The sequence below is a fragment of the Megalops cyprinoides genome, chromosome 17, assembly GCF_013368585.1.
Source record: "Megalops cyprinoides isolate fMegCyp1 chromosome 17, fMegCyp1.pri, whole genome shotgun sequence".
Lineage (NCBI taxonomy): Eukaryota > Metazoa > Chordata > Actinopteri > Elopiformes > Megalopidae > Megalops > Megalops cyprinoides.
In genome coordinates this window covers 29,379,893-29,401,697 of record NC_050599.1, presented here as the reverse complement: position 1 = coordinate 29,401,697, position 21,805 = coordinate 29,379,893, and positions in this window count along the sequence as shown.

Here is a 21,805-nt window from a genome sequence, read left to right as displayed (position 1 = left end):
TGAAAACACAAGCCTACCTATGTCGGGGAATTTGTGCAATAGATATCTGGGCTTTCAGACTACTTTGCAGTCAAAACCTGAACAGATATCAACCTGCTGACATGAATACTATTTTTCAACTTTTTTCTAAAAAACGAAATCTTACCATTGGTATGAGTTGGAGCAAAAAGAACATATTGTGACAATCACATCAAAACACAGGTGGGGGTGGGACCATGTTTTCCCTTGCAATTATTCACCTTCACCTGTGATCCCTTGTTTCTGAGTGCTGAGGTGAAGGCCAGAGTCTGGTAAAAGCAGCCTGGCTGGGCAGTTGATAGATATACCTTCATTTCACTTACTCTTTGTTTCAAAGCAATGTCCAGGCCTTTTCCATCTTCAGGTGGAGTTCTGCATTTGCGTCTCTGTCTGGTAATTTCATTTTTACTCAGGATTCATCCTGAGTTTCAGCAAAAATGCATAGATTTTGGTCTGTTCTAAGTTAAAGCAACACACAGAGTTAAAAAAAACCATGGTGTTAGTGGTACGCTACTTTAGCCTGATTCATCCACTAACAATGATATCATTCAAACACAGTAGCCAACATTTGTGACATTCCTGTACAGCTGAGATGTACAATGAGGATAAAGGTAGGAAATATTTTTTTCTTGAAGAGCAAACAGAATATTACCTGAATGTGAATTCTGCTGGGATATTCCTGTTTGATTGACTTGTTTTAAGTAACAAAGAATAATTGATTATTCTGAACATCATTTTAATACTTAAAAAACAGCATATCCAGAGCTATTAGTCTTTTATCATTGCATGACCATGTGAGCAGTGACTTTTTGATCAATATATTTTCTCTCTATGTTGTAGCTGAAGGGTGGTCCAGACAAAGGCCCTCCCGAGGGCTACTGCTTGTCAAGGGGAGGCTAATGCTGTCTGCTGGGCCATACCTCTTCTTCCCTAACCCTGCCACTGTACACTGGACCTACTGCATACAGTCACAAAGCCAGGCCTAACTGTGCACTGGAGCTGCTGTAAAAAGTCAGGCCTAACTGTGCAATGGATCTGCTGTATAAAACCAGGCCTAACTGTGCAATGGATCTGCTGTATAAAACCAGGCCTAACTGTGCACTGGACGTGCTGTGCAAAACCATTAATCTAGGCCAGAAGTGAAGTTATTTTGTATTATGGTGTGAGGCTTTTGCACTGGGCTGCTGAGCTGCCTGGGATGTGAAATTGCTCACTGCATTTCTCACATGGTGTCCCAGGCCTATTCAGGACATGTGGTTTCTTAATCTCAGTCCACTGACAGGCTGTGATGAATAACATAATATATAACATGCAAAATATGTAACCTATAAAAGGGCCATAAAGAAGCAGCAGCTAAGAGGTCTTAAGACATTCTACATACTCATTCCACTGGAAATTCCCCCTTCAAAGCTACCTCAGGTTTGTGTTTGCTCTCCACCAAAAACAAGCTGTTTGAGCTTTACAAACGTTGTTTTGTGCATTTGAGAAATGGACCATAAAGACCCATTGACCAGCAGCTTGAAAAAATAAATGCAAACTGACTGATAAAAGAGGTGTTTTGATGTGCATCAGAATAAATTGGGAATTGGAGCTCTCTGAAGCAGGTCTCAGCTCCTCAGGGGCTGAGACTGGGGCAAGCAAGAATTCAAAACATCCTAGCCCAGGGACGAGCCAGACTGAACCCCAGTCATACTGGAGAGCTTGCAGCAGACATGAATGGACCTCCTTCATCTTACAATCAGCCATTAGGATCGTTTAAACATCTGCAGAGCTGCTCTGAAGCTCCTCTCACACATTCTTGTGTTTAGGCTTACTGCCGAAACTTTTCAAAGCGCAATGTGCTCAGCCATTTCCACTGATGAAAGCTCAAAGCTCTGTGATTTCCCTTGCTAGAAAATATAGTTTGTCTTATTCCACAGCTGTTAGCAGCTTGAGAGGCCCTTGCTAAAACTAATCAGAGTCTTTATTATCTTAATATTTGAATTTCGAGCACAAGATGCTGACACTCATGCTGAAACATTTCCTCCTGGACTCTTTCTGACTGTTAATGTAGTTATCAATGAAAGGCTCTAATGTTGGGCATGCCCAAGCCCTCTGAAGGTGCAAGGGTATTTTGTATTGGTGTAATGGTATATTGTATTGTAATGGAGGCGAGGAATCAGCCATCTAATAGGCTAACTACAGGCACCTCCATATTGTTTGGTTGGTTGGCGTTCCCATCATGCCCTATGATATGTGAAAGCCAGGTGTCTTTATTATTTTAGTTATTTCATTAAATTATCGTTTTTAATTAGCCATATTTGTTAGACATGCATCATGTGTTTTGCTCATTGTTAAGTGTCCTCCCACACTGATTTTCCTTTCATTTCCTAACTATGGGTGAGACTTGAAGCATGGAGAATGGCCTTTGGCCCTTCTCAGATGCTCTGATGTGTTGGCTATTGGGGTTTGCTTGTAATAAATTCAGCAAATTCTGTACTTTTGTCAGCTTCTTGGCAATGCTGCCTCAATATATTGAAAACCTAGGATAAACACATACAAATGGTGCAGTTCCTTTGGTGCGCTTGAATTCAGTTGCGTGAGAAGAGGGACAGGTCGGTGTGTGTATGTTCCTGTTACACATGCTCTGTAGTTGTAAGAGCTCTCTCATGGCAGCAAGCAGTCCCTTCATGAACACAAAGGGCTCTGTCCTGCTGGCAGGCAGGCCAAGGTGCTTCTAGAACAAACAAAAGCTTGGCATGCTTTACAGCTCAAAACACAGCGTACGTAAATACCAGCACCGCAAAGCATCAATTACCAAGGGCATGTCACCTTTTACAGTACCTCACAGGGCTCCTGTCACAAAATGGAGTTACCTTCACCAGTTTTACTGATCTCTTCAATGTGTTGCAGTCTCTCTGGAGGACTCGGTGCAACGATTAGATGCACCCACAAATCAATGTTTAAGTACAGCAGCAGTGTCTAGCACTGATCACATTTCTGTGTCCTGCTTTTTTCTTGTATGAATTGGCACCAATAATTTTCCACTCTGTGTATGGAGTCATTAGGAATGGTGATGTGGAGCTCTCAATCCATTTCATCTCTAACATCTTGTTATTTACAGATTTAACATTTTCGGGCTCTAGTGAATAATTCACCAATAATAACTGATGACTATAACTAATAATTGATCACCTTTTGAGATTTTTTGCTAAAGATGTCACAAGGGTTTGTAAATTCACTGAATAATCTTTAAAGGACCTGTCAAATGAAAAAATTCCTCTCTGGAACAGTTCCACTCCAATGCTGCTCTTTCTCACAGTCTGCAAACTGGCTTTATCATGTTCCACAGAATACACATACTGCTGCTCTGTCCAGCAGTCTGAAACCAGTAGGGATATCTGGAGAAGGGATTGTTTCTCCTGAAGCGGGTTGGTGAGGCAAAAGGGGTTACTGTGGTAATGGGGCACAGGCACTGTGGATTTCAAAAATTATGGAAAACTTGAGATGCATTTTCAGGATGACATCCTCTGTTCTGTGAAACTATTTGTGGTACTTTGTATTATGCCTGGAAACTGTACCATTTCATCAGATTCAAATGTCTTGTTTCAGAATTTTCAAAATTTATCTACAGCCATAAGGTTATATGTCAATAATAATTAATTCCACTGTTATCTGGAACAATGTATGAAACAATGACAGGATCAGTAGTAAGATCATTATTAGCTTTATCAGTTATTAATTAGATTGCCAGCAAAGCTGTTTAGGAGTGTCTGATACCGATATCGACCTTGATGTCAGCTCCTCATATCAGCTTTTGATTAATTGCTGTAAATAAAAGTAACAGCCACATTTACTTCCTCATAAACCACCACAGTAAGTCTAACTGTATTAATGAGCTGTGGACTATGAGGATTGAGGCAAGATAGGTGGTTCTCTGGGGGAACAGAGAGGCATGTTTCTGTCTGTTATGGTGTCCGTTTCCTCCCCAGATAAACCCTGGCATAGGAGGGGTAGGGATGACAGTGCTATTTAAAAAAATCAGGCATGGAGGGTTAAATGCTTCACACATGTGTGTATAAGATCCCTTTGCAGAGTTGATCATTTGGTGTTATGAAGTTGTTATGTAAGATGACAGATGTTGGCTCTATGATTTTGTTACAGGTGAAGCCCTCAGAGGCTTCAACACAAACATACTATACTGATTTTAGTTCTTTCCCTGATAAATGCATCAAATATTAATAATCTGAGTTATGTTGGGTGGGAAGGAGGAAGGAACCTGACCCTCCTCACACTTTCCAACATCTCCCATGGAGAAATACAGCCTCAGACTCTGTGTCAGTCTGTTGCCAAAGCCAGTCTGGATTCCTTCAGAGGAAAATTAATTCCAACCAATATGCCTCATGTAAATTATGTATGTGCTTTTAATGTTCATTTTGGGAGGAGGAAAAAGTGAATCAAAAATATCCTCTCCATCATTTAGTGGTTCTAGAGCCAAGCAATACAGCATGGTGGAAGTGAGCAGAGGCTTAAACAGTGGTTAAAGTAAATGGCCATGCCAGCCATTTTTTATATTTAGGGTTATATTTTCCTTTTCTTTCCTTTTGAAAGCACTGTTTTCATTCTTCGTCTAGGGGTGAGAGGTGAGGAGGCATTCAAGACTAAATTTCTGCCCATAGTTCAACCTGGCCTCCATTTCATTACTTCAATTCCCAATTATGATTTGAGATCAAATTTCTTATAGATAACAACTGGCATTTTAACTAGATAAATAACTGTCGTACAAATAAATTAATGTGTTACAGGACTGGTGTTCCACTCACAATAACCATAATAATAAGTTAAGTAAGCTCACTGTATGGATAATAGTTCATTACTCACAGACATAGGAGATGTCTAATGCATGGTGTTCTTTTTTGCACTGGTGTTGTTCACCTTTTACATTGAGTTCCACAGTTTGGTCCTTAGAGGCAAAGACAACACAGTGTTCTTCCCAAGACCATTCATCCCTTTCAGGTGGCTTTCAGATTACTTTATTTGTACCCGGGGATAGATTTGGTTTGCAGTAAAGAGTCCTAATTCATGTACACACATGTAGTAACAGACAGACACTTGTCATACATAATTCATCTTTACATTTGCTCTACGGGCAACAAAGACCATAACACATAAACATAAAACATAGAACATAACATAAAAGTTCTCAGGGGTCCAGTCTTTTCTAAGAGATTTAAGAGTGTACTAAAAGACAATAAACCAATCAATAAAAGAGTTCAATCAATTAAAATAAAAGAAATAAAATAAAACTGAAAAAAATATTAACAATTATACTATGAACAATTATACTATGACTTATTCATCTGTGTAATGGCTGCTGAAACAAAACTGTTTTTGTATCGTTTTGTTCTACAACTTGGAACTAAAAACCTGGGACCAGAAGGAAGGAGCTGAAACTTTGTGTGTAAGGGGTGGGAGCCTTCACTTAAAACTGAGTTTGTTATTTGCTTTAGTTGCCCGATATACAGGGCCTCCAAATTAGCTAGTGACTCACCGATCAACCTGCTAGACCACTTAACTATTTGATTGAGTGAGTTTTTGTTGTTTAAAGAAAGGGTTCCAAACCATGACACCAGAGAAAAAGATAAAACTGATTCAATAAAAGCATGGTAAAATAAGGTCATCATGGATTTGTCAATATGGAAACGATTCAATTTTCTCAGACAGAATAGGCGCTGGTGCCCCTTCCTACACACTGCTTCACAATTCACTTCAAAGGTCAGTTTAGAGTCAGCCCAGATATTTATAAGATTGCACACATTCAACAGTCTGACCTTTAATGGATGTGATCTCCTGTGCGTGGGCATTTTTCCTAAAATCAATGATCATGTCTTTTCTCTTAGATATATTCAACTGAAGGTAAGACTCTTCACACCACGTGACAAAGTCATCGAGGAATGGACCATGGTCAGTTTCATTGTCATGAAGCTGACTGACAATGACTGAGTCATTGGCTTACTTAATGATGGTCCTATTCTCCCACCTGCTCTGACACATATTTGTGCAGAGGATGTATAGTAGCGGTGAGAGCACACAGCCTTGTGGGGAGCCAGTTGAGGAGCAAACTTGGTCAGATAGACATCCATTTACCCTCACTCGTGTTCGGTTGGTTAAAAAGTTAAGAATCCAGCCCAACAAATTATTGCTGAGGTCAAACTGTTCCAGCAGCCTACTGGTTAAAATATGAGGTTGAATCGTGTTAAAAGCGGAGGAAAAATCAACAAATAATAGTCTGGCATGGGAACCATTTTTTTTCCAAATGTTTAAAAAGTAAGTTAAGGAAAGTGACTGTGGCATCCTCTACTCCCCTGTGAGGCCTATAAGCAAACTGCATAGGGTCAAGTGCATGCCCAGTTCTTCTTAGGATTTCAGTGAGTGGCTCTCTAACACCAGTGTTAGTGTCAACATTAGGCCAGGTGAGGGGCCACTGAGCTCAGGAGGCCAGGAAGAATTGTCACCAACTAGGTCAAAGGGCAGAGAGGAACGATACAAACATGACAGGAAGAATAGTGCAATCATCGATCCAAGTGGCAAACACATAGTCTTCTCCTGCAGTTTGCGCTTTTCTCTTAATCTGCAAAACCAATTAGCATTAGTTTGCTGGAGGGTAGCTAAATATTTCTGTCACCAGCGCTTCCAAAATATGTCGGCAAGGCACTGTACATGCCTCCATTGTTTCTTAGAGAGGTCTTTCAGATCAAAAGCTCCATCCGGTGTGGAAGTTGGATTTGCCTTCTGTGTCAAGAGCATTACGGGTGTCAAAATGACAGGAGACTGAGGGTCCAACGACACTGGAACTAGTGGTCTGGTGTTCATAATTGCCATCACTTCTGCCATCAGTGTGGTTAGGACCTCATGGGTGAGATGAGTGGGGCCAGACTGCAGAAGCAGAGCATCCAAGATGTGACGCGCTATGCCTATCAGAATGAGGTGGGCTGAATGTTCAGGAGCATCCTTGACCCATGAGGTAATTCCTTATCTCAGAGTCATTTGTGCTAATGTTCAGCTCCTTGCAAGCACCTATAAAATTTGTCCTGCGATGAGATCTGAGCTGCTTGGAGGGACCGCGGATTGCAAAAAATCTTCGTAAAGCATTAATAAAACTTGAGGTAGACATTGACTCAATTACCTCAATATGGACGGCTCTTGTGCTTAAGCAGGAAAATGTTACTGCCCATCGTTTACACTCTGCATATCCTCCCCTAGTGCGCCATGAGGTAACATTCCATAGCCCGAAGATGTCTAATCCAACCCGAGTAAAAGGCAGTTCAATGGTAAGTCGATCAGCTGGTAAATCTGCCATTTTTTGTTCCTATAACTTTCCTCGCAACTTGCGGCAGATGACGCATCCGTGGATGACACTAGAGACTAGCCCTCTTCCCCCAATAATCCACACTCCGGCTGACCGCAGCACTCCTTCTGTGAACTGACGGCCTTGATGAGCAGCATCTTCATGGTAATGTCATACCAGCAATGTGGTGACATGGTGATTCCTTGGAAGAGCGAGGGGGTATTTCTCATCACTTGCTAAATCAGCAGAGGACAAACGGCCACCAACCCTCAGCAACCCATCCTGGTCGATGGTCAGATTTAACCTCCACAGTGGCCTTTGTCTGGAGACTTGTTTTCCCTTCTCTAGACCGTGGATTTCATCCTTGAAGGCTTCCTGTTGTACACATCTAATAACGATGGTTTTGGCTTGTGACTGCTTATTTTCAGGGTGCAGTTTTGGAGTATTGGAGCGGGTCTTTGCAGCCAGGATGAGCCTCGCTACACCTTGGATCAGTAATCTCCAGCTTGAGAAACGCTCAAACCGTTGCAAGCCTAGATTTCCTACAGACGTCCTTGTTGAGAAAGTCATAACCTCTGGCTGGATCTCAGCATCTGATTCTGGTTCTATAAGCTCAAAGTTGCTCACTGTCCTTTGTGGAGGATCTCCAGTTCTGGCCTGTGTAAGGGATATGGGATCAGAAAACCAATTAGTTTGTTCCAAGAGACCTGCTGGAATTGGTCTTGTGGCATGATCTGCTGTATTGTGATCTGTAGTGACATGATGCCACTGATCAGCGTGCGCGGACTTCCAGATCCTGCTGACACTGTTAGATACATAGACATAAAACCTCCTAGACGTGTTATGGATGTAACCCAGCACAATCCTACTGTCAGTGTATAACCTGATGCCATGAATGTCAAGGTCCATTTCATGACAAATAAGTTCCGCCATCTCAACAGCAAGGGCAGCAGCACACAGTTCCAATCCTGGAATGGTATGAGCAGGTCATGGCGCTAATTTTGCCTTCCCCATCACAAATCCGACATGGCACTGTCCCTCTGAATCTACCACATGTAAATAGGCCACAGCTGCTATCACTATGGTAGAAGCATCAGAGAATATACAGATTTCTCTCTCCTGGGCTTCAGACAGGGACACAGGAGCATAGGGCCTTGGAATGTGGAGTTGTTGAAGATCTAACAGGGACTCTTTCCAGGCTCTCCAGTACTGTTCCTTTTCTGATGGAAGTGGATCATGCCACTCACACTGCTCAGAAGTAAGTTCTCGGATTAAAGCCTTTCCCTGCACCGTGATAGGAGCCACAAACCCAAGAGGGTTGTAAAGACTAGGGCTGCCCCAGACTAAAGATTTTCCTAGTCGACTAGTAGTCGTTAGCTCAAGCCATTAGTCGACTAGTTGTCGCACGTTTATGACATTAATTTAATTATTTAAATAGCCTATATATTGATTATTTTTGGGGGCATCAGAAAATGGTTTGAGTTCCAGGGCTGAGAAACAATGTTATAAGTAACATTGTTAACAGTGTTCTACATCACAGAGAAATACAAAACCGTAAAAATGAGCCTTTAAAATATAAATTTTACAAGCGCACGCACGAAGCCACCTGTTAACAACAATGCTAACGGGAAAAGTGGCAATGATTTTGAATGTGTCAGAACAACCAGCAAGGAGACTGAACATTTTGTTAATTTATTTCAACACAGTAGCCTATAACATAACACAACTTACGAACTTGTAACACCAACACAATAACTTAGAAAACAAATGATAAATAAAAAAACAGAACATGAAGTTAAACATGAAGTAAGCAAGGTAAATTAGCTTCCCCAGCTCCCACAAAAACTTGGATAAGCCTAATAGCGCATATGACAATATATTTATTTAGCTGCACATAGCCTTAACTTTGCAATTCGTTAATGTTAGATAATGTTAAATAACCCATTAATTATTTAGCATAATGGAATAACCCTTTCACACGTATGGTCACACCGGTGTGATTAGCAAAAATGTACCTTGAAGTTTGACCTGTTGGTGGCGCTACAGAGATGGATGGATTGACCCCAAATTTGAAGCCTGGATACTTTGGACTGTTCTCTATCAATATGCCAAATTTCATAAAAATCCACCAAGGGGTTCTATGAGCTGCCATGGTCTCCCAGAGGAGAAAGTATAATAGTGAAAAATTCTAACAATTACAATAGGTGCCTAGCACCTTGGGTGCTTGGCCCCTAATAACGTTACCTCTAGCTAGCAACTGAACTCATGGTGGGGTCGTGGATGCGAATGCGTGTGGCAGACCGACAGCCCAGGCAGTTGCTAGGCAATAAGGTAAGCTTTCATATTTCCTCTAACAATTAAATAAAAGTATAGACATGGCCAATCGTCGCTGTGTTTTACCCATTTTTACCCGTTTACGGGCACAGGATTGGATGTATAAACATAACCAGGAAGAAAACAGAATAGCAGTAGAAGGAAACCAAATGAGGTTTTATCTGAAGCTATGAAATTCTAAATTAGAAATACATTTTCACAAAAAAAAAAAAAAACGGGACAATTCGTGTCCCAGGAAAGATTATTAATTTTCCGGGAGAGTCGTTCAAAAAAAAGGACAATCTCAGCAAAACCGGGACAGGTGGCAACCCTATCAGTCACATACATGTAGGTCAGAACTCATCTCCTTTCAATCAATTGCTTGGCTTGCTGTTATGTTGGGATCAGTTCAAAAAGTTGTGCTGTGGAGAGAGTGAGGGTGTGTGCAACAATGTGCCCACATAACAGTTAATCCAAATTTCTGTTTCTAAAACACCCAAGGAAGAGGAACAGAACACTGTGTCATACGCAATCACATTTTGTCCTTCAGCTGGGAACACAAATAATTAAAACCATAACAAAAGGATAGGCCTGGAGAAGTAAAATGTGCCTCATAGTCAAATTGTGGTGGTATCAATTTTAGCACTTCAGAAATAACAGGCCGTACAGTTTGCCTCTGGGCTGGACTGCTGAAGGCAGGTTTGGAGCCAGGTTTGGAGCTGGGTTGGGGTTTTGGTGGGAGTAAGTGACAGCAGTCAAGGGGGTGGAGTAAGTGGCGAGTGTCTCACCCCGGATGTGCAGCCCCACTCCAGACTGTAAACCCATCTAATCCACCATTTGCCATGACGACCTGATGCTCTAGTATTATACACATAAACATAGGTTTAAATACATTCAGATGAGCCAAATGAGCTGTCTTGGGTACTGTATTCACTGTACCTGTATTCTGTGTGATTTAGATTCAACTAAGATACCATACACATATATGGTAGGATTTTCATCAGTGCAAGCTTTGCTCTCAAATATCATAGTTTACCCCTAAAATTACAAATGATTTGTACTGTGAATACTAACAGTGCCTTTTCAGACTGAATAATCATAGGGGCTGTTTTCATTAAAATGGCTTAAATGTTCAATTTAGTCCCCATTGGAATTAATGGCATTGGTTTAGCAATATGCTAACACTCCACAGCCTGAGGCTTCACAATATCAACCCCCAAGCTTTCTGTACACTTCAAAATGAGAAAGTCCTTTTTCATTTAATTTTGACTCAAGTCAGAAAACATATCTGTACATTTCTGCTGAAGTACATTGCAGGAAGGGGGATGAACTAGATCTTACAGTTTTTTACAATCATTTTCACATGTGTCTCAATACCATGTCCACTTTTTCAAAACACTTAACACATTCACCATATCAGTAGACTATGTGAACTAAACAGTGTATACTTTTGCATTGCTTTGATACAAAATGCATTCAATCACCACTTCTTCCAAAATTCATGAATACCTCTCTCAGTCAATGTTCACCACCAGCAAATTTCTGTACAACTACAGCAAATTTTGCAGATGTTTAGATACTCTCTTCAAAACAGTTAACTTTCAGTTCAAACCCTAACAAAATTTAGATCACTGTAGATGGAAATATGCTGCATTTTGACATGAAATGAAACTATACATTTGAAATGACAGATTATTCTGATTTTAGCAGAAAGTTTATTGTTTTTTTGTTTGCAGCCTTGTTACCATCTATACAAAAGTCATATTTGCATTGAAATGTGCATGTATATAGGCAAAATATAGCTGCAGTTGTTGCTGAAGAGATTTTTCCACTATTACTGCTGTATATGTAAGTCATGGGCTATCAGTGAGAGAGTGAACCACAAATGCAACTACAGTAAATTTACCACACTCAATAATGGTATCTACTGCAGTGGTGGTTCTAGCTTGTATGGCACCCTGGGCGAATCCCCCCTTCAGCCCAACCCCCCCCCGCCCACCAAAAAAAAAAAAAAAAAAAAAAAAAAAAGCACCACACATGTGCACTAACTGTAATTTTTATTCAGACGTTTGGAACAACACAAATAAATAATCATAACATTTAAAACTATATACATATACAACATATACAAAAATAAGACTCATAAATCAAAAAAAAAATCAGAAAAACAGAAGTCTATGTGGACCAAACTGTGAATCATTTTTCATTGCTTTCACACAAAACGCATTTAATGACCACATTTTCCAAAATCCATGAACTCTTTTCTCATTCATACTTCACCACCTGCAAAACACTATAATTTGCAGCACATTTTTCAAATGCTAACACACTGTTTTCAAAACTGTTAAAAACACATTCAAAACAGAATGATGGCAAATTTAATGCATTTCTGCAGTAACCATATTGAAATATACAGAAAATCTTAGCAGAATACTTACAATAAAATGAAATAATAAGCATTCCAAACACAGCTGATTGCAATTTCAGCTGAACACCTACCCAGGTGTCCTGTTTTTAGTCTCGTTACCATACTGACAAAAGGGGATGGCTTTGGAATGATTTAGTTTGGAAACACGGATCGAGGAAGACAGGTTGCTGGGGGAAATAAGAGTGGTACGGAGAGGAAGAATGCGTGGAGGACAAAGGAGAGGAAGACCAAGAGCAGTGGTCTTTGTTGAGATAAGGGCTACAATTATTGATCATGTTGTAAACCATGGTCTCTCTTTGAGAGAGGTCGGTTCAAGGGTGCAACCAAATCTGCAGCGTTCAACAGTTGCATCAATAGTACAAATTTTCCGGCTAAACAACAGGTGAGATGTACATCCTTCAATGATAATTGAACTACATATTACAGTACAATACAGTACATTTACATTTTTACATGTACTGACATTCTGAAATGTTTTGATTGTTTTGTGTTTTACAATAGGATCCAAAGGTTGCCTCCCACAGGTAGAATATTTTCAGATGCGCAGGAAATTGCCATTGTTGACATGGTAATTGACAACAATGCAATAAAACTGCGGGAAATTCGGGACAGAGTGCTGGCAGACAGTATTGCTTTTGGGAATGTGAATACGGTCAGCACAACAACAATTGCCAGAGTGCTAGACAAACATAAAATAAGGATGAAGCAGTTGTACACTGTACCCTTTGAGAGAAACGGTGAACGTGTGAAAGAACTCCGGTATCAATCTGTCCAGGTAAGATGACTGTTTGATAACCAAACAGGGTACATACACAGCTATGCATAATGTAAAGTACTGTAAAACTGTGGATTTACTGTATTTCAGAGAGTAATGGAAATGGAAGCCAGGCAAAACTGCACATACATTCATCTTTGTGGATGAAGCTGGATTCAACCTGGCAAAAACACGCCACAGGAGAAGAAATGCGATTGGACAGACAGCAACCGTGGATGTCCCAGGCCAGAGAGGAGCTAAGATCACAATGTGTGCACCACTCTCCAATGATGGTTTGCTGTTACACAAACCACTCATTGGCCCCTACAATACAGAGAGCAACTAATGTCTAAATACATATGGTAACCAAATATTCACATGGTTATTTCCTTTATTCCTTTGAGGATTATATATTTTGCTGTTTGAGATCTTCAGCAATCTGCCCAGTGGTGAGTAGGCAACATATTGTGTGAAGTAACCTAATGTAGCTAAAGTATCAACTCATCTGCTATCAACTGCTGAAAAGGCTTAGCAGGGCATAAGCTGAGTTTAATGTAGAGGTCACTTGAGCTTCTTGAGCTTCTCTTTTTTGGCTTTTGCCAGCATTAAACTTGAACATAAAAGTAGTTTTCTGTTAATGAATTAACAAGATCCTCCCAATCACAGCCGTAAACACCTCTGTTGCTTTCTTTGAATATTGTTGTCTGTGAAACAGAAGAATGGGTTTAATCTTTCCCACAAAAGATTAGACTGGCTGACTTCTGTCTGACTCAATATTTTAAGTCCTCTTGCATGCACCCTTCTAAGGGTTTGTTATGTAAACCCATTTCTTACACTTGCAGGTTTGTGCTAGGAAAATTGGCAAAGAAGTCTTGGAAAGCAAAAACTAGGGCCTGGGTTAATGTCTGTATCTAATCAGGGACTGCCCCTTCATTTTTCCAAGGACTAATTAGCATTTGGAAGGGCAGGGGAGGGCACTGAACATGCCTCATCGGATGTCACAGAATTTGGACGCTTGTCTGGCTTGTTTGGACCCTCATACCCTTCCTAAAAGATGATTTTACTAGGGTACCTTTGTCTAAGCCTTGTTAAATATTACGATGGGATCAGGTTGAAGCTTTGCAAGGAATAAAACAAAATCCAGTTTAGGATCCTGAGGTACTGTCCTATGTTCTGAGGAATTGCACTGATTAATTTAGTTGTTTCTGATGGCTCACATTTCTTTCACACTTTTATACTTACTGTTGTATTCCTTACAGCAGTCTGACAGCTGACACTAAAGGGCACCAATGGCTTTTTGTTACTTTACTCAAAGGTTGGTGTTTAATCATTTTAAAATTGATTTGAAAAATGTATTAATTAAAGGTTCTCTGTAGGCTTGAACCCCAGGGAGAGTATTTGGTTTGACAAACCAAATGTAACTGGCCAGAATGTCTGGGTTACTTGTGCCTTCCCAGCCACCGTAGTTACTTCTTGGCTGACACACAATCAGCTGATTGGACGGCAGCATATTTAAACCCCCAAAGTAGCACCCCTAGGCAGTATGCTCATTCCTGGTGGGTTTGCTTGGTTCTTACTGGACACTGCCATGCTGTGGAAACACTGTTTCATGCTATTGCAACAGACCTACAGTGTGTATGTAAGCAATTGCTGCAGCTTGCAGGTAGGGAGCAGGACCTTTTTCCCTTAAGTTGTACTGCACATAGTAAAGTTAAAAAAAATGCTCATTGGAAATATCGACCAGTTCCTATCTCTCCTGTCAGCAGGAAAAAATGCAACCGCACCTGTGGCTGGTTACTGGATGGTGGCTCCCTTTCCTTTGCTACTGCATGAGGTGGATACACATGTAACAGTTATAACATGCACTTTCACCTTGACCACTGTTTGTTGTGTGTGGGAAAGTGTGATTTTTTTTATTTTCTTTATTTTATTTTACCAGAAGTCCCATTGAGATCAAAAATCTCTTTTACAAGAGATACCTGGCCAAGATAGCAGCCGTACAGACTCTCAACGTATTAAAAACACAACATGTACAACATATAGAACATAATATACAAAAATCCAAAACAAAAAAACAGCTATTTAAACTCAGTGGCGTCTTAAGAAAAGCAACGACATGTCTCATTCACCACATTCTTTACGATTGACTTAAATTTATCAACAGATATAAATGTATCCAATTTTAAATCTTTCTGTAGATTATTCCATGTCCAAGGTGCATGGTAAGAAAATGTAGTTTTCCCCAGATTTGTCATGTACCCAGGGTACATTAAAAAGCAGCCACCTGGAAGAGTGTAGCTGGTAACTACCCGAGCTGGGGCAGAGAAGGGTACAGAGGTAAGCTGGAAGTTTACCCAGATTCTAGGCACTGAGAGCACAGACACCTGTGAATTGTGTGCAGGGTCAGCCTCCTTCCCCCATTCCAGTTAACCACTCCATTTGTATTCATTCATTCCCTTGTTGATAGCCAGTACCCTATCCCATTCTATTCTGCTTGCTTAGTCCTGTTTTTATTGTAGCTTTTAATGATTGCTTACTTAAATTGATTGTTTACTGCTTTATCCACTTAAGCTTTTAAAGATTTATCAATAAAATTGCCTATCCAATGCAGATATACATCTCTATCATTTATTACAGAACCTAAACATGTACATATGCCACTTTAAGCCTGATATTGGTTTGGTTGGGTTGTATTAGACTCTTAAGGTGCAAGTCCTTAGGTGGCATAGTCTGGCAATTAAGTCTAAACATTGCATGTCCAACCATATATTCAGAACCGAAGGCTACACAAGCATAGACTAAACCAATGACCCTGGTAAGCAAAGATAAGCACTTTCCATGGATTTTATTATCCTGTTGAGCTATCATTGGTACTTTTTAAACTTGGGACCCCCTAGAAGGGACTAATTTGGCTGAGATGCTCCCTGTTAGTGGGGAAATCTGATCCCTGCAAATGGGTGCAAACTGATGGTTCTCAGAAGCACTACAGGGAACGAAGTCATGTCAAGCCACACAAGACACTGGGGGAGATCAGGGCCAACCCAACTAGATCCTTAAAGGACTTCTCAAGTCAGTTTTTCCCTCTCCCTCTCCATATGGCTTGAGGCATGGCAGTATCCCACTGAAGCTGTGGCATGCCAGTGCTCTACAGAGGTTGAGGCATGGCAGCACTTTATTTAAGGTGAGGTGTGGCAGTGCCCTGTAAAGGCTGAGGCACAAAGTGTGAGTTGAGGGTTCTACAGACAGGTCCAGAGTTATTGGCACTCTTGATAAATATACACAAAAATGCTGTAAACTAAAATGCTGTTACTGACAAATGTTGTTTCCCAACATGTCTAAAATGGTGTGCTTTATTAATGATTCAATGAAATCAACCAAACTTGCTTCTCCTTGTATGCATTCCTCTTTTGCTGCCAAACATGCCGATGGTGTATATGGCCAAAAAGTTCAATTTTTGTCTCATCTGACCATAGCACTCTCTTCCAGTCATAGTTCCAGTGATGTTTGGCAAACTCCAGGCACTTGGTTTTGTTTCTTGTGCTCCTTGGGTTCTTTATTGCCTCCCTCATCACCTTCCACCATCTTCGGTGTGAACAACGTGCACTTGGGTCCTCTTCTTGGCATGATTGTAACCATTCCATTTGTTTTAAATTTTCTGATCATTGCCCTTACAGTGCTAAGTGATATGTTTAACTGTTTATGTATTTTTTGTAGCCATTACCAGAACTGTGAAGGTCAATCTGTGTTTTTTGAATTGACTGTTCCTTGGTGATGGATGACAAAGGAATTTTGCATGCGTGTTACCTCATTTTTATACCCTAGTGAAACAAGAAGTAATGGAATGACAGAATATAGTTCCTTTAGACTGAGATTAACCTAACTAAAATTTATTGACAAATTTATTTACAATATAATTTTGACACCTATGGTTTTCAGAAAAAATGCAAGAAGCATTGAAACATGAGAATATATGTATTGAAATAAAAGTATATAGTTTTCACATATTTTCGAACACAACATAAACTCAGATAATGTATATTATATGCAAAATGTTTTTTTTTTTTCATTTTTATCCAGGGTGCCATATATTCTGGAACTGACTGTATATCCTGTGTATGTGAATTTTGGAGGTCCATGGCAGAGTACATTGCAGGGTTTTCTTCACTGCCGGTGAAGTAGATCCTGATTGTTTTTGTTATGTTGATTTTTTTTTAGTATGTTTTTCCCACATTGTTTTATTTCCACAGTTCCTTCCAAAGTTAGAGGTTACACTGTGACATTGAAGCGCCGGTCAGCACACCCCTCAAGCTCTTCTGCTTCATGTAGCTTCATTTCTTATTCACCTCAACAATGTCACACAGAAAGACGTATTTGATAGTATTCATGCAAATGATCAACTATTCACAAAAAGATCTTTATCCTAGCATGGATCACTAAACACCAGGTCTTTCATTTTGCCCATCTGCTGATGATACCTAGCAACCAAAGTGTTGCCCACACTATAAATTATACAGTATATTAATATGGTAGGATGATCAGTCATATAACGGTGGCTGTTGTCAGTGTCATGGAGAGAGCTTTCACACACTGTAAAGAGGAAGGTTCTACTAGCTCCATAAAGCCAGCATGGTCTGTTTTAAGCACAGGCAGGTAACTTTCTCACCTGGAATGGGTGCAGGAAATTGTACATTGTGATTAAAATGCATGGATCTGGTCAGATGGACATATCAGCTAAGAACAGTTCTGAACAGTTTTAAAAGACAAGCTGTGACCAGTTATAATGCAAACTCATTTAGAGTTGGATAAACCATTCAGACTTCACACAAGGACATGTAGAGAAAATTACTCCCAGTTGCCCAGGATGTGCTACTGGGCTCGTAAACTCTCAGGGGAACCTCACTGGAGTGAGATGTAATAGGTGTTATTTGCACTGAGTTCTTCACAGATACATTTTTGTGAATGAATGCTTTACAGATTAAGCAGACAACAGAAGACCAGTCAGGTCATGTGTTACTCTGCTCCCTCTATTATAACACATCTTAAATGGGGAGGGGGTGGGGTCAACTTGCATACACATCCATTTCCTCCTGACCATCTGAACAGCGCATTGAGTAAAAGTCATGGAAAATACAAATTCCATCTAAGTGGGAACTCTATGGGGGTTGATGCTCAGTTGGACACTATGCTGATTTTTATTTCAGCGGTTATTGTCAGGGCTCCGCCCCCTTAATCCGCGGCGTTTTTGTTTTTCCCCGTCCCTGTGCTTTTGTTTTCCTTGTGTTCCAGCCCCGCCCCGCTCCCTGCCTGGTCTACGCCCACCTGATCTCCTCATTACCTGCACCTGCCTGCCTGCTCACCTGCATCCCATTGCCTCATCACCCCAGCCCTATATCTTCCCTGCGTGTCTCTGACTTGTTGCTAGTTGGTTTCAGTGATTTTTCCTGTCTCGTCCCCGCATTAGTTTCCGTGATTTGCTTGCTGTCGCCGTTCCTGCCTGCTTCCTGACTTAGTTTTCTGCCTGCTGCTTTGGAACTGTTTGACGCCACTTCCCTGCCTGGTTCCTGACTCTGCCTGCCCCGACTACCGATTCTGGATCTGCCCCTCGAACCCTGCCTGTCCCTGTACCACGAACCGCCTACCGATTCTGATTAAACGCTTGGAATCGCATACCCTGTGGTCTGCGTTTGTGTCCCGATCTCCGATCCTGACAGTTATTGTGTGCAGGTTGAGGCTGAAGGAAAGAGACTGCAGATCTCTCTCTAAGCAGAGGCTCTCAGCAGTTGCAGCATCATGCTACACCATGTCTTTTTCCTGTGAAAAGAATGTCATCTGTTTCAACAGCTGAACTGCAGGGCACTAGTGGGAACTATAAATCTACAAATGGACACTCTTTTACTGTTTTTCATTTTGTAGCATTTTTCCTCTTGGATACTAGCTGTCTGAGGGCCTGGTTTGGGAAGTAGGCCAGGCGGGAATGCACTTTCCACTGTTGGGGTCCTGATATACACTAGACATGAGGTATAAACATGCACAGGTACCTCTACTTTTGGGGTGTGGGTGGGTGGGGGTCCTTTTGCCATTTGTTGATTGCCTGAGCACAAATGTAGATCCAGAAAGGATATAGGCTGTTTCTTATCTCATTATAAGCATTTAATTTATCCCAGAACAGAACAGCAACACTCATCCCAGATTGTGGAATTGCAAGAGTAAAAGAGTAAAATTGCAATGTATTGCAGTGTGACAGAGACACATTGGCATTTTGTGGTAAGCATAATCTGTCCAGTTCCTGAAACATTCACCAAATGTCATACTGGGGTTTTATGAAACCTTATTAGCCACTGGCACACCAATGTAAAATGGTCTTTAAGTGAACCTATACATAGCTGCACTTGAGTGATTTCCAAGAAATGGCTGACGTTTACCCGCTTGTCCTGCCAAGGGGATATGACTTTAGCAGACAGGGTGTGGGGAGCAGCCCAGCACATCTCGAGGGGTCTGCATCCCCCGTAGGATGTTATCATGCTCACACAGAGCCATGCATATGTCTGCTCCTCCCCTGCCTCTTCATCCCATCATCCAGTCCTTCAAATAGCTATCCCACATGGCTGTGCAGGCATAATCAGGGCACTTTACATTACATGATCTGTGGGTTTGTTTTACATTACTGACATACCAGTGTGTCTGAGCACCATGACAGATGGCTACCTCCCTTATGTTAGGTCAATGAGTGTAATATTAGTGCAGAGCAGCAGCTGTTTGCCAGTTTAATTGGTAAACAAAACAACACTCTTTCTGGGTTGGTTTCATGCATGGCTAGCCCACAGACACAAAAGGAATAAACTCAGATTACCTTTGGCCTCATTGAGAGCTGTGCAGGTGGGGAAATTCAGCCCCCCCCCCTAACACAGCCATGCACATGTTTGAGTTACTGTGCTTTTTACAATAGTTATTTTTACAATCATTCCACTATGGAGCAGTGTACATTTTACAGAAACTTATCTTTGTCTGAACAACCAGCCTCTACCCTGATCATTGCAGACACAATACACTTCGTATGTAGCACGCTGTCCTACTTTAGCAGGTCAATCACATTCAAGTTACTAGTCATAGAAACACAGTCTGTCTCTGATAAACAGACAGACATGGTGCCCTCTATCTGTCTCTAATAAACAGAGACATTCTCAGGGGTTTTCAGTTGATCAGTATAACCACACTCGTGGGGACAATGAAAGCTCTGCTCATTGCACGAGCTCAATTTGCACCATTCTTACCAGCAAGAAGCCTTGTAGCCGTGTGCAAAAGGCCAAGCTGGAAAACAACATGAGATCACATCACCTGTTGTATTCAAGGGTTTATCAGCATTTAAGTGTGAATCTGCCAGTATATGGGGCAACAATGACTCAAACTTCCTCACCCTTCATTTCCCAGAACGCACTGCAATCAGAGAAAAGAAATGAGGGGTGCAGGATGTCCTCTACCTGTAATTGGCTCCTCCAAAAGTCAGTTATTGGTAGGATCTGATCATTTGTGTGGAAAATATAGATGGCTCAGTTTTGACAGACTTAATTGTTTCCAAGATATTTTGCAGTATTGATTACAGATGTAGTCTCCACACACACCTACACAGCACTTCAAAGTTTAGAGAATCTGCTTTAAAGAATTCCCATATTCAGTGGGCCACTTCTGTCTTGATACAGCTGTACTGCAGCACCTATGGCCCAGCCTTCAGTTGAAGGGGATGCTGAAAAGCTGAGAGACACAATAAAGCTGCCTCCTACAAACCTTGTGGGGAGTTAAACAAGCAAGACCTTACATCATAAACGACACCGTGTGCAGGACCAACATCATCAACGGCCTCATTTAGAGGGGATTCAAATATTGACAGTGACGTCGGAATGGCAATAGTGTGCCTCACACTTGACACCAAAATAGCTCTGACAAACTGCCATAAAGGCTGGGAGCAGCCTGGTCCTGGATTTCTAGCCATGTAAGCCTGAGACAGCTCTGTTTGTACTTGGGTAACTGAATCACACATCCTGAACACTGGAGCTGTGTGTACTTTCCCACCAGTTTGCTTCTCCATGGACTAGTGATCAGAGAGTGAAACCACAGAGAATACACAATCTGTACACAATGCACTCACAGCAGACATAATTTGAAATTCCTTAAACTATATTTTAACATAGAAATTTTAACATATAACATAGAAAGCCCTTAAAAAGCTACATGTGTGTACATGGGAACATATTCAAAGTATAATTTACTGAGGATTCTGTGACTGAGAGGTGGTCTAAGTGGCTGTAACCTGTGAAGGAGAACCAGAGTAAAGCCTGATGTCACTCATATTCAGTCATACAGACAATGACCCCAAGTTAGCACTGCTTAGCTTAGCAGCAGAGAATTGTTTCATTATACAGGTCTGCTCCTACTTTGGGAAACCAGTCCTCATATGCTGTTTATAGATATATATAGCGATAAATCTGTTGGGGTTAGTCTAGGGGTTATAGTCTGTCACTAAACTGGTTAACTGTTGCCAGCAGCTGGCACTTTGTCTTGGTAAGAGGGAGGATTCCACCTTCTTCGTGGTTTATGGTTTGAAAGCATCTGTTTATCTGTAGGATTAAGTAAAGCATATACAAAAGAATAGAAACGCTTATAGGCCTATAAATAATTGTTAGGGTGACGACGTCCCGTTTTTCCCGGGACAGTCCCGTTTTTCAGCACTTTTTTTGGTGTCCTGACTTATTTTTTCCTGTATTTCTAGGTTCATTAAATTTGAATCAAAGATGACTATTAAGCATCTTTATTTTAATAATGGGCTTAGCTTACATAGCCAAGGAGCAGCCCCAGTCATGCGATAATATCATGTAAACAATCAAAGGAACCGATCACAACCAATAAAATCACCCCATATAACATTTAAAGTACGAATTCAATAAATTATCCAATCACAATCCCTTACCAA